This window comes from Somniosus microcephalus, chromosome 1 (assembly GCF_052327205.1).
Source record: "Somniosus microcephalus isolate GS21.2 chromosome 1, FLI_Smic_1.0, whole genome shotgun sequence".
Classification (NCBI taxonomy): Eukaryota; Metazoa; Chordata; class Chondrichthyes; order Squaliformes; family Somniosidae; genus Somniosus; species Somniosus microcephalus.
In genome coordinates, this window is record NC_140987.1 from 65,447,979 (window position 1) to 65,461,995 (window position 14,017).

Genomic DNA, 14,017 nt, shown 5'->3' on the forward strand with positions numbered 1-14,017 from the left:
AAGTATAATTATCTGCAATCGGATTGGAAATATTTGTAGTATCTGTAACAGCATCCACATTATCTGAATCATGACTATTGTTAATATCCTCAGAAGAGGGCTGGCCCCCACAAGGAGCCAAGTCTTTAATTGAAACAGTACTTTCTTTCCCATCTTGGAATCGAATATGAGCATATTGGGAATTTGCCTCCAACAGCTCCACCTCCTCCACCAAAGGATCATATTTTGACAATCTAACATGGCGTCGAAGCAGCACAGGTCCCTGCATAGTAAGCCATGAAGGTACCGAATATCCCGTAGTAGATCTCCGTGGATAGTTAAAGAGCCTTTCATGGGGGGTCACATTAGTAGCCGTTGAAAGCAATGATCTAATGGAATGCAGGGCATCAGGCAGTACCATTTCCCACTGTGTATTCTTAAGGTTCCGGGATGTCAACGCCAACATAACTGCCTTCCAGATCACCCCATTGTATCGTTCGCACTGTCCATTACCCTGGGGATTATACGGGGTAGTTCTACTAGTAGAAATTCCCCGACTCTGAAGGTATTCCTTCAACTGGGAAGACATAAAAGAACTTCCCTGATCCGAATGGATATACGCAGGCATCCCAAAGATGACAAAAAGTTGAGTCAGACATTTAATAACTGTAGCAGCTGATACATCTGCACAAGGAAAAGCAAAAGGGAACCTTGAAAACTCATCCACAACAGTAAATATATATCGGTTTTGAGTAGTTGAAGGAAGAGGCCCCTTAAAATCGACGCTCAAACATTCAAAAGGAGAAGTAGCCTTTATAAGATGAGCTCATTGAGGCTTAAAGAAATTCGGTTTACACCGAGCACAGATAGAACATGATGAAGTCATCCGCTTGACGTCTTCAACTGAAAAAGGCAAGTTCTTACTGCGTACAAAGTGTATCATCCTCGTAACCCCAGGATGACATAAGGCATTGTGAAGATTAATAAGCGTATCTCCGTGAATCACAGAACAATAAGCCCTCGACAGTGCATCAGCAGCAACATTATCCTTCCCCGGACGATAAACTATGTCAAAATGGTAACATGCCAACTCAATCCTCCATCTCATTATTTTATCATTTTTGATCTTTCCAAAATGTTTAACATCAAACATAAAGGACACAGATTTTTGATCAGTTACCAACGTGAAATGTCGCCCTGATAAATAATGTCTCCATTTACGCAATGCTTCTACTATTGCGTATGCCTCTTTCTCTATTGAAGAATGTCTTTTTTCACTATTGTTCAAAGTACGTGAGAAAAAGGCCACAGGTCTTCCATTTTGGTTCAGAGTAGCCCCAATTGCAAAATCCGAAGCATCCGTCTCGATCACAAAGGGAACCTGCTCATCAATAGAATGCACAACTGCTCCTAAAATATCCTTTTTAAAATTCTCAAAACATGTCCTGGCCTCCCATGATAGAGGATATGTCATAACCCGAATAAGAGGCTGGATCTTCCGTGAAAAATTTGCAATCCAATTAGAATAATAAGAAAACAGTCCAACAACTCGTTGCAAAGCCTTAGAATTAGTAGGACAAGGTAAATCAATCAATGGTCGCAGACGTTCTGGATCTGGTTTAATCTTGTTTCCCGAGATAATATACCCCAATAGATTTTCCTCAGTAGTCGAAAAGATACATTTCTCTTTGTTAAAAGTTAAACCAACTTTTTCCGCAGCATGAAGGAATCTTTTTTAATTAGAATCATGCTCCACCCTTGATTTGCCACACATTGTGATGTCATCTAAGTATGAAAAGGTGTCAGAGAGGGAGTTATCACTTATAAAAGCATCCATTGCCCGTTGAAAACAAGCAACACCATTAGTAACACCAAATGGTATTCGGCAAAACTGATACAGCTTTCCACCAGCCTCAAAGGCCGTATATGGTTGATCCTTCTTAACAATAGGAATCTGATGATAAGCACTCTTTAAATCAATAGTGCTAAAAACCTTATACTGAGATACTTTGTTGATAAGCTCATCAATCTTAGGCAAAGGGTACGCATCTAATTGAGTATACCTATTAATAGTTTGGGAATAGTCTATCACCATTCGTTTCTTGTGTCTCTCGTTAGTCGTGACAACTACCTGTGCTCGCCAAGGCGAACAACTAGGTTCAATGATTCCTTCCAATAAGAGACGTTGAACTTCAGAATTAATAAATTCTCTATCCTGACTACTATATCTTCTTGACTTGGTAGCAATTGGCTTACAATCCGACATCAAATTGGAAAAAAGTGATAATGGAGAAATAGATAAAGAGGTTAATCCACAAATAGATAAAGGTGGCTTAGTCCCTCCAAATGAAAGACTAAGAGACTCGTGTAACTGAAGCACATCATGTCCAATCAAAATATCCGCACAGAGATTAGGCAAAACAGATAGGCGTATATCAGTATACGTATTACCTAGAAGAATCATTTTCACAAAGCAACAACCAGCTATTTGTGAAGTAAGGGTCGTCTGAGCCATACACACCTGATACGTAACAGGTGAAATTTTCAAATGCTTCTCCTTCGCAAACTGAAGACTTATAAAACTCTCAGTACTGCCCGTATCTATAAGGGCCTTCACTTCCAACCCATTAACTTGAGCCGTAACTATAGCTTTGTTTAGGCCATGAGCAAATGCAGCAGAAATTGATGCAATAAACGCCCTATCTAAAGGCTGAATAGTCACAGAGGAGGTAGTGGAGGAGGGCCCTCCCACACCAGGAGAGGAGGAGGTAATTGAACCTGATGATTTGCACACGCGTGCATAATGACCTCTCTTGCCGCATTTACTACACACAGCCTCCCGAGCAGGACACTTCAGACGAGGGTGCCGGATATTCCCACAAAAATAACACTTCTGAATCCTAGAGGCAACAGCCGCCGAAGTAGAAACTGTTTCAGAATCTAGTAAACCACTCTCATTAAATCCACATAATTCCTTTTCATCCGAAACTGCCGAAACCATAGTCGCAGGCCGATTAAAAAGAGCATAAGGATCCGAACTTCTCTGAGCCACATCCAATGTAGAAGCTTGCTCAAAAGCACTTTTAAGATCCAAAGTCTTATTTTCTAACAACCGCTGACGAATTGATCTAGACAGTAATCCATTAATAAAAGCATCCCGTACCGATTCTTCCTTATATTCTTCAGCCGTCACGGCCTTATAATTACAGTTAACACTAAGGCACCGAAGTGCTTGTAAATAAGTATCCAAAGATTCTCCCACCTGCTGCCTATGGGCAGATAGAAGGTGACGTGCAAATACCTCATTCTTTGGTTTAACAAAAATCTTTTCCAATGTAGAAATAGCCACTTCATAAGTTTTACAGTCCAAAATATATTTATATACATCCGGAGCAATGTAGTTGATCAGCATATTCAGCTTATTTAGAGACTCTTGATCCAACACGCCCAAAACATTTTTAAATGTACAATACCAATGTTTCCATTTATCATCCACTCCAGCAGAATTGGGGTCAGCCTTGAATCGTTCTGGTTGAAGATATCGCTCCATTCTAACATAAAGTTAATAAATTGAAATAAAGAATAGATTTGCCTTCCAAAACTAGGCTTTATTAACTTTAAAATCTGCAGCACATCTTCCCACATCCAGTCCCAACCAAAGCTGGAAAAGAACTGAATTTAAGGTGGCCACAACACATCATGTGATCATCAACTACCAATGAGATTACAACATATATCCCAAGGCAATATGTTGGGAATAACAAACAACCAATCACAATACTTTTACTAAACAAGGAATAATCACCACAGTGTCAAATTTTGTTTAATTACGCTCCTGTGAAGCGCTTTGGGATGTTTTACTACTTTAAAGGTGCTATATAAATGCAAGTAGTTGTTATTGTTGTAACATAGGAAATGTGGCAGCCACATAAATGACCAGATCATCTGTTTTAGCTGTTGGTTGACTGATGAATAATAACTAGGATACCAGGAGAACTCCTTGACCTAGATGGGCAAGAGCAGCAGGCGCATGGGAACACCATCACCTGCAATTTCTCCTCCAAGTTACACACCATCCTGACTTGGAAATATATCACTGTTCCTTCATCATCTCTGGATCAAAATCCTGAAACTCCCTCCCTAACAGCACTGTGGGAGTACCTTCACCACGGAGACTGCAGCGGTTTATGAAGGCGGCTCACCACCACCTTCTCAAGGGCAATTAGGGGTGGGCAATAAATGCTGGCCTTGCCAGCGACACCCACATCCCAGGAACGAATTTAAAAAAAAACTATTCTTTGAATAGTGTCATGGGATCTTTTGCGTCCATCTGAGAGGTTAGATGGGATCTCGGTTTAATGTCTCACCTGAAAGACAGCACCTCCAATAGTACAGAGCTCCCTCAGTGAAGTGTCAGCCTGGATTATGTGCTCAACTTTCTGAAGTAAGGCTTGAACCTATGACCTTCTGACTCAGAGGTGAGAGAGCTATCAATAAACCAAGGCTGGCACCAACCCAGCAAATATCCTCCTTTTATTCTTACTAATTCCTTCTACAATCACTTTCTTAATTGCAGGGGCTCAGCAAGTGCATAGTGTACAAATTACCTCTTTTTTAAGACATTGCTCAGGGGATGTTTTGCAAACCTTGTTCCTTTTTCCTTTATATCGGCTCTTCCCAAGATGAGATCAGAGCAAGTGGAATCACAGACCCTGACACACCACAGCAGGTCATGTCAAGCACTCCCGCTGCCCCAGCGCAGACTCATCTCCTCCAACACTGCGGTGCGCCATTCAGGCAACAGTTCGGCCCTGAGTTTCTTAACCGTCCCCTCCCCCACCCTGGGTACACAAGTGCCACCAGTGGAATATTTCTCATATCATTTTCTTTTTAAAAACAGATTTGGTCATCAAGATTTAGAACTTGCACTCTTCTTACATTCACTCCATTAATTTTATGTCGAAAGTTTAATGAATTACTGTCATGGTTCATTTCACTTGCTTTGAAACTTCCATTGTGATCAGAATCATTTCTGCATGCACAAGGTGTTTCCTAAGCATCTAAATGTCATAGTTGCCCGTTTATTCACTGACATGATTGGGTTTACTCTCCACATTTGCTATGTTACAGCACGATTCCTTGATCATTTCCTGCATAATAATAATTGTAGCAGAACAAGATTTTTTTAATTAATTCCTGAAACAGGCGTCACTGGCAAGGCCAGCATTTATTGTCCATCCCTAGTTGCCCTTGAGAAGGTCGTGGTGGGCCTTCTACTTGATCTGTTACAGTCCATGTGGTGAAGGTTCTCCCACAATGCTGCTAGGTAGGGAGTTCCAGGATTTTGACCCAGCGACAGCGAAAGAACGATGATATATGTCCAAGTCAGGATGGTGTGTGACTTGGAGGTGGTGGCGTTCCCATGCACCTGCTGCCCTTGTTCTTCCAGGTGGTAGAGGTCACGGGCTTGGGAGGTGTTGCCGAAGAAGCCTTTGCGACTTGCTGCCGTGCATCCTGTAGATGGTACACACTGTAGCCACGGTGCGCCGGTGGTGGAGGGAGTGGATGTTTAAGTCCAGTAGTATTGTTGGAGATGGCCTTTTTACCTAATCGATCAAGGAAAATTCGGGTTTGTCAGGTTTCCGATGAACGCTACAGGCAATTAGCTTCAAGTCTGTGGATGTGCTGTTTAGGGGGAGGTGGTTTCAATATCAAAAAGAATGTGTTAAATAAATATAGTCACTGGGAATTTTCTCAGAGCTTCTCCCACTCCGCCACTGTGCAGAAGCTCCATTTACTCACATAAATGGGATTTCTGTCAAACTATCAGCAGCAGAGCAGGAGAAGCTTCAAGGAAATTCCTGGCGAGTAAATCATTGATTCCGTTCATTCCAGTGTTCATTCGAAGAAACATTTCACAGCCCAGCACTCTGGTCATTAAAATCTCAGGGGTCATTTAGTGAGGCTGCACTCCCAAACTTCGAGTCTCGCTGAGTGGAAGCATGGGTCAAGATTGGGGCCATGAAAGTATACGATCAAATCAGTGGCTCCTGTCTAGTGAGTCTCCACAATGGAAATGGAGATAGGATTCTAACACTATCAGGACGATTCTGTCATCCACACTCCCGTCTAGTGAGACTCCACAATGGGAGATCATCTCCAAGGAGGGCTGACCTTTGCTTCCATTTAGTCGTCATTGGCTTGTTCTCTCTACACAGATGCGGCCAGGCCTGCTGTGATTTCCAGCAAAAAAAATGTTTTTTGTCTGTTTTTTTGTTTTTCATACAGACCCCAGCATCTGCAACATTTGACCCCTTGTGACCCCACCTCATTGTTCTTTGATGTAATGTTTTCCTGACTGACCTGTTTGGACACCATTCACACCTTTGATTGCTGTGATTATCTCTCTGCCGAGGTGTGATAAATGGCAGTTAGAAAGATTACCTGTAAACATCTGACATTATTCTCTGACTATATAAGCTGTGTCTTTATGCATTTCTCCACTTCACCTGATGAAGGAGCAGCGCTCCGAAAGCTTGTGATTTCAAATAAAGCTGTTGGACTATAACCTGGTGTTGTGTGACTTCTTACATTTGTCCACCCCAGTCCAACACCGGCATCTCCACTCCATTTAGTGAGGCACCACACTGGGAATGGAATGGAGAGCTATAGCACTACTGCAAGTGTGGTTCCCTACTGGGTGCGCAGGAGCACTGAAACATTCTACTGTTATAGAACTGCTATCATTTGTAAAATCAACCAACCGGACAGGCCGTAAGACAAGGATTGGCATCATAGCTGGAATCCTGAAGTTTGTTTCAATGAAAATCCCATGAAAATCTTAACTAACAACTCATCTAGTATGGAAACCTCGCAGAAAGAAAGCATGACCTTTACAAACAAATTACTGACAGCCAGAATCCTCTCGGTTAAACTGGGATACACTTTTCAAACTCACCCGCAAGCTTTCCACTGTTGTTTAGATAAGAACTTGCCAAGTCTTGCGGCTAGGTATCTTCCCCGGAATTTGGTATTGTGCTATTAAGTTACTGAAAAAAGCAAAACCTTGCCAAACATTCTGGAAGAAGACTGAGCAACTGTACAATCCAGGCTCACACTGCCAAAAAATAAATCTTGTGGAGATAAACCTAATGCTCAGGACTGGGGTGCTGAACAGAATGCAACCAGAGCTCCTTAAAAATTGTAACATAGAATCATAGATTCATACAGTGCAGTAGGAGGCCATTCGACCCATCGTGCCTGTGCCGGCTCTTTGAAAGAGCTCTCCAACTAGTCCCACTCCCGTGCTCTTTCCCCATAGCTTTGCAAATGTTTCCTTTTCAAGTCTATATTCAATTTCCTTTTGAAAGTTACTGTTGAATATTAACATTTAGGTGTAAATAACATCAATATTTGCTGCATAAAATTATGAATGCAATTAGCAAAAACGTTCATGATTGCTAATTACAAATGCTAGTATTTAACTCCTGCCGCAATGCTTTCCTCAGAGCTCAATCAGATCACTTTCATCGTGCTTGTAAACTGTTTTCGAGGAATCACAGGTGCCCGAGACAGCACTGGGACTTTTACCTAAACATAAAGTCATTCTGAAAAGGATCAAGAGCTCTGTGTTCCATCAGCTTTAATATCCCAGAATCAGTGTCAGCCAACCAGACACTGCAGCCATGCCAACACAAACATGTGGGATTCAGCCAGAGGGGCCAGCTTTCAGAGACGGGCCGTTCAGTCCAAACGTTTTAAGGAGCTGGTATAAATGTGCATTTATTAACAAAGTGGAGCTGCATTGAAAAACAGGTTCAACTTAAACACTGGCACCTTTCAACATCTCGGGTGTCGGTTTGAGCCGTGTTTAAGCAGAACCTGTACGTGACTTTCTTTGGGGTTACCTGCTGAATCCCACCACTGAGCTACAGACAGAAACCTTCAAAAGCACAGAAGGCCGTGTGATTTATAGGAAAGGTGGGAAAAAAAAATGGAAATGCATCTTTCACCTCTGTAACAACTGCATGTAGTCACGGTCCAATAAACTTTAATTCTCAATCTGGCATCCTGATTTTACAGACTTATACAGCGCCGTTATGATTTTGTGATTATTTCGGATGTAATGCAGTGAGATACAGCCTCCAACAACCCCACTGCACCAAGGTCCCCATATCATCAGGGGAGACACTGAGCAAAGACCAGGCATCTGCTCGCAGGAGTAAGCAAAACACTGAGCAGCTCTCACTTGCTTCCTGGCAGTTGATAAAAGACACTGCCGACAGCCTGAATTGAGAGCCTTTCACACACGGCAGCTGTAGTCCAGAGACAAATGAAATTAAGGGGGCAAAAAATATCACCAAGCCCCATAGAATAACAACTTGAATTTATATAGTGCTTTCAATGTAGGAAAACATCCCGGGGCATTGGTGGATCGGGAGTCAATGTAGGTCATTCAGCAAATGGGTGATAGGTGAGCGCGACTTGGTGCAGGTTAGGATACGCGCAGCAGAGAAGAAAACAGTCATGTCCAACTATTAATTTACATTATCTTCAAGGATGATAATGTCCAATGCCCTGGTATTTCTAAAAGTTATGTAGTTGCAATCCGTACAATGATTTCATAATACTAATAGAATCATAGAAAGTTACAGCATGGAAGGAGGCCATTTCGGCCCATCGTGTCCACGCCGGCCAACAAAGAGCTATCCAGCCTAATCCCACTTCCCAGCTCTTGGTCTGTAGCCCTGCAGGTTAAAGCAGCCCAAGTGCACATCCAAGTACTTCTTAAATGTGGTTAGGGTTTCTGCCTCTACCACCCTTTCAGGCAGTGAGTTCCAGACCACCACAACCTTCTGGATGAAGAAATTTCCCCTCAAATCCCCTCTAAACCTTCCCCCAATTACTTTAAATCTGTGCCCCCTGGTTTTTGACCCTTCTGCTAAGGGAAATAGGTCCTTTCTATCCACTTTAACTATGCCCCTCATAATTTTATTTACCTCAATAAGGTCTCCCCTCAGCCTCCTCTGTTCCAAGGAAAACAGACCCAGTCTATCCAGTCTTTCCTCATAGCTAAGATTCTCTACTCATGGCAACATCCTTGTAAATCTCCTCTGCACCCTCTCTAGTGCAATCACATCTTTCCTGTAATGTGGTGACCAGAACTGCATGCAGTACTCTAGCTGAGGCCTAACTAATGTTTTATACAGTTGAAGCATAACCCCCCAGCTCTTATATTCTATTCCACAGCTAATAAAGGCAAGCATACTCAAATACTTTTCCTGCTACGTGTTATGTATTTCCGACTACACATATTGATTGTGTTCCTTATTCAAAGCTGTAATGTATATACCTTTAAGGGGGGGAACTATCTTTTACAGTTCATGTATACTGCAGTACCGGCAGTGACCACACCTGTATATAGCACTGAGTAATGATCTGTTGTAGGAGTCTACGTACTCCTAGCAAAAAATACTGAACTCGGAGAGGTTCAACAGAAAAGGTTTAATTGTTGAGGCTGCATGCTGAACACAAAATGGAGTCAGAGACTACACAAAGTACAACTGCCTTTCATCAGTGCACAGCTTCGACTGCTCCTCCCCCGCTCTGGGCTTAACTATGTTGCAGATCTAGGGCTAGATTTTCAGTATAGACAGTTTTGGGGCGCTAACCTTAGCGCCCGCCCGAAGTTAGCGCCCGCCCCAAAGTAGCGCCCCGTTGCCGGAAATTCAGTGGCTTCGCCCTAAGAGGTTGGTGGAGCGCTAAAAGAGGCGTTCCACTACTATCTTTAGGCGCTAAGCCGGCGGTGCAGAGCGCAACGCCCGAGCTCGGGCGCAGCGCACGGCAGACACTCTGGTGCCAGTGAGCTCTTAAAGGGGAAGGTTGCATGTGTTCTTTTCAAAAGCAGAGTCTGGGGGGGAAAAGATGAGGATGATGAGGATGAGGATGAGGATGAGGAGGAGGAGGAGGATGATGAGGATGAGGATGAGGATGAGGAGGAGGAGGTGGTGGTGGTGGCCGGAAACATAAATACACCGTGCACAACAACACACTGGATCCTTCCACACAACACATGCAGACTGCCGTTTATAGTGCATGAGGAGTGCCCTTTAATTTGTGCTCCCCAGGGTGTGTTGCGTTCCATTTTACAAACGCTCTGGACGCCAGCCGCACAATGGGGCGGTCCGACTGAAGTTTGGATTCGGGGCGGCCAAAGGGCGTTGCACGAGGATGTGACGTCATTTTCTGCGCGCGCATCCGGGCGGCCGCTAAACTTTGCGCCGGCGCTAACGGGCAACTTAATTTGGGGCGGGGCGCAAACTGCGCTGTGCCCGGGCGCTACACGCATAGCGCCCGAAAATCACTTCTCTTAAGGCGCTAACTGCTGGCGCAAGCAACTGAAAATCTAGCCCATAGTTTCTTAAAGGTGTGATCCTTCTTAAAGGCATGACGCCTGATTTATAGTCTACGGACCGGAAAGCGGATTGTGTCGTTTCTGTGGTCAGTACGCCACACTGTACAGATCAGTTCCAGTGTGAGCCACGTTGAGTAAACACCTGTTGTACCGTTCTCCTGCAGTCTGTGTCTTATTATACACGGACACAACATTGGCGACAAGGCAAGTTCGAACCTACCTGCAACTCTGCATCACCTCCCGGGGATTCATTCCTGGAGATCAGTGGATTGGAGGTCAAGGCCAGAGACTCGGGCGTCAACCACGGGCAACCACCCAGTCATCCAGCAGAGACTCGAGAATTGCGGGGGAGGCTGTCGAGAGCCAGGCTTGGCTTTCTAGTCGAGGTGGTCCAGCGAAACGGGCTGGCAACAGGTAGTGCACAGACCCTTCCCAGACAGCGGCGGGTTAGAGCCTGACCGAGCGGCACAGCAAAGGGCCGAGCAGCGTCGACGGGGGAGAGAGAGAGAGGGCAGAGCACACAGGGCGCAGCCCGTGTTCAGGGGCCGAGCAGCGTCAAAGAGAGGGAGAGAGAGATGCGCAGAAACCCGCGAGGCGCCGCCATTGCCACGAGGACCGCCGAGAGTGGTGTTGGCAGCAGCGCAGGAGAAGCGCGCGAAACCTATAGGGCGCCACCATTGCCACGAGAACCGCCGGGAGCGGCGTTGGCAGCAGCGGGGGAGGAAGGAAAGCGCGGGAGACGCCATTTTAAGCCATTGGGAGACGCCATTTTAAACCACACCCAAAATGCCGAAGAGTGGAAGTATCACCGCATTTGACAATGAAGTCGAAGATTGGACTACATATGTCGAACGAATAGAGGTATACTGCAAGGCAAATGAGGTGTCAGATGACAAGAAAGCATCGGTATTGTTAAATTTAATGGGTGCAAAGACGTATGGTTTATTACGAAATCTAGTAACCCCAACGAAGCCAATGGAAAAGAGTTTTGAAGACATAGTAACGATACTACAGGAACATTTAAACCCCACACCGCTGCTGATAGCAGAAAGATTCAAGTTTCACAAACGGAACCAGCATAAGGATGAAAGCAATGCTGATTATTTAACAGAACTGCGCAAACTATCGAAACACTGCCAGTTTGGAGCGGGACTGGCAGATATCTTAAGGGACAAGTTTGTGTGTGGGCTTCAAAGTGAAGGAACCCAGAAACGGCTTTTATCTGAAAAGGACCTTACGCAAGGCTTTCAGCATTGCGGTATCATATGAAGCAGCAGCACGGGGCGCTGCAGAGATACAACAGAGACTGCAAGAATATGGCACAAACAAAATGTCATATGGAACAGAGAAGTGCTATCGCTGCGGCAGAACAACACATGACCAGAATGATTGCTGGTTCAAAGACAAAGTGTGCAGACAGTGTGGAAAAGTAGGACACATAGCACGAGTCTGCAGGTCGGGAAAGAAAACCAGCAAAAAGAAACCTACCAAAGAAAAGTACAAGAAGGTACATAAGATGACGGAGAATAGTTCAGATGAACAAAAGAGTGATAACGACTCCGAAAGCAGGGAACTGAGTTGTCTGAAACTACAGAATGTGATCACAACGGAGGATCACCGAACCATTTGGGTCACTCTCAAGATAGCAGGAGTCCAGGTAAAGATGGAATTGGACACAGGATCAGCCCTAACAGTCATAAACTGACGGGACTGCGAGCGGCTATTCTCACACATACCCTTGAGAGACACAAAAATTATTTTGAAGACGTACACGGGGCAAAAAGTCTACCCCAAAGGAAAAATAAGGGTGACCGTTATATATAACGGTAAGGAAACACCAAAACTAGACCTGTATGTATTGCAAGATGGAGGACCACCATTACTGGGACGTGAATGGATCCGGAAAATACAACTGGATTGGCATTCCATACAGGCACTGACTGTGGCTGCCAAAAAGGATGACAACGTCACACCTGGGCGACTGTCAAAGATCCTAACTGACGCGAAAGAAGTTTTCCAGCAAGGACTCGGAACACTAAAAGGCATGACAGCGACGATTAAAATTGAAGAAAACGCAAGCCCAAAATTTTTAAGGCCAGACCGATACCTTATGCGATCCGCCCAGCCGTCGAAGCAGAGCTGGAGAGTCTGGAACGTTCAGCTGTACTGTCCAAGGTAGACTGGAGCGAGTGGGCGACACCCATCATCCCTGTGATGAAAAAGTCGTTGAGCAGCACGCCTGGGGAACCAAGGAAGGTTCGCATCTGTGGGGACTTTAAGGTAACAGTGAACCCGGTCCTTCACACCGTACAATATCCACTTCTGCGGATTGAAGATATTTTCGCCTCGCTATCTGGAGGGAAACACTTCACTAAGATTGATCTGGCCCAGGCGTATCTGCAAATGGAGGTAGAAGAAGCATCAAAAAAATATCTCACAATCAACACCCATAAAGGTCTCTACCAATACAACCGGCTGGTATTCGGGGTAGCATCAGCTCCGGCTATTTGGCAGAGGGCAATGGAACAAGTCCTGCAAGGGATCCCAGGGACCCAGTGTTATTTGGATGACATCCTGGTCATGGGCGAAAATGACAGTGATCACCTTGCCAACCTGGAGCAGGTGCTCACTAGATTGCAGGAATATGGGCTCCGAGCTAACCGCCCCAAATGCGAGTTTTTTAGAAAACAGATCTCGTATTGTGGCCATGTTATCGATAAAGAGGGGTTACATAAGTCCCCAGAGAAGATTGAGGCAGTAGTCAAGGCTCCAGCACCAGAAAATGTGTCACAACTGAGGTCGTTCCTCGGGCTGGTAAACTACTACCATAAGTTCTTGCTAAATTTGTCTACAATACTACACCCACTGAACACCCGACTGCAAACTGGGGTGCCATGGAAGTGGAGTGATGAATGTAGACGAGCTTTCCAGAAGAGCAAAACACTAATCACATCGAAAGAGGTATTGGCCCATTACAACCCAGCATTACCAATTCAGTTGGCATGTGATGCAACACCCTACGGCATTGGAGCGGTGCTGTCGCACAAATTCTTGGACGGCTCAGAGAGGCCAATAGCCTTTGCGTCACGATCACTAACCTCAGCCGAGCGTAACTATGCCCAGATTGACAGGGAGGCCCTCGGCCTAGTGTGGGGAGTGAAAAAGTTCAATCACTATCTGCACGGGCAGAAATTCACCTTGCTGACTGATCACCAGCCTCTTGTCTCCATTTTTAATCCGAAGAAGGGCGTTCCGGTGATGACTGCGCAACGACTACAAAGATGGTCACTTTTTCTAGGGGCGCACCACTATGAGATTGAAAATAAGGGCACGAAACAGCATGGAAATGCTGATGGGCTATCACGCCTGCCACTGCCTACTGCGGAGGAAGCACCAGCAGTGGATCCTGTCGAAATATTCCATTCGACTATAGTTGAATACCTACCGGTAACTAACGCTTGTATCGAAAAGGAAACCCAAAATGACCCGACACTGTCTCGGGTATATGATTTGACGGTGAAGGGATGGCCAGCACATGGCGACCCACTGTTGCCAGCATTCTCGACAAGAAGAGAACAGCTGTCAGTGTGCCGGGGGACCTTGATTTGTGGATCCCGAGTGGTA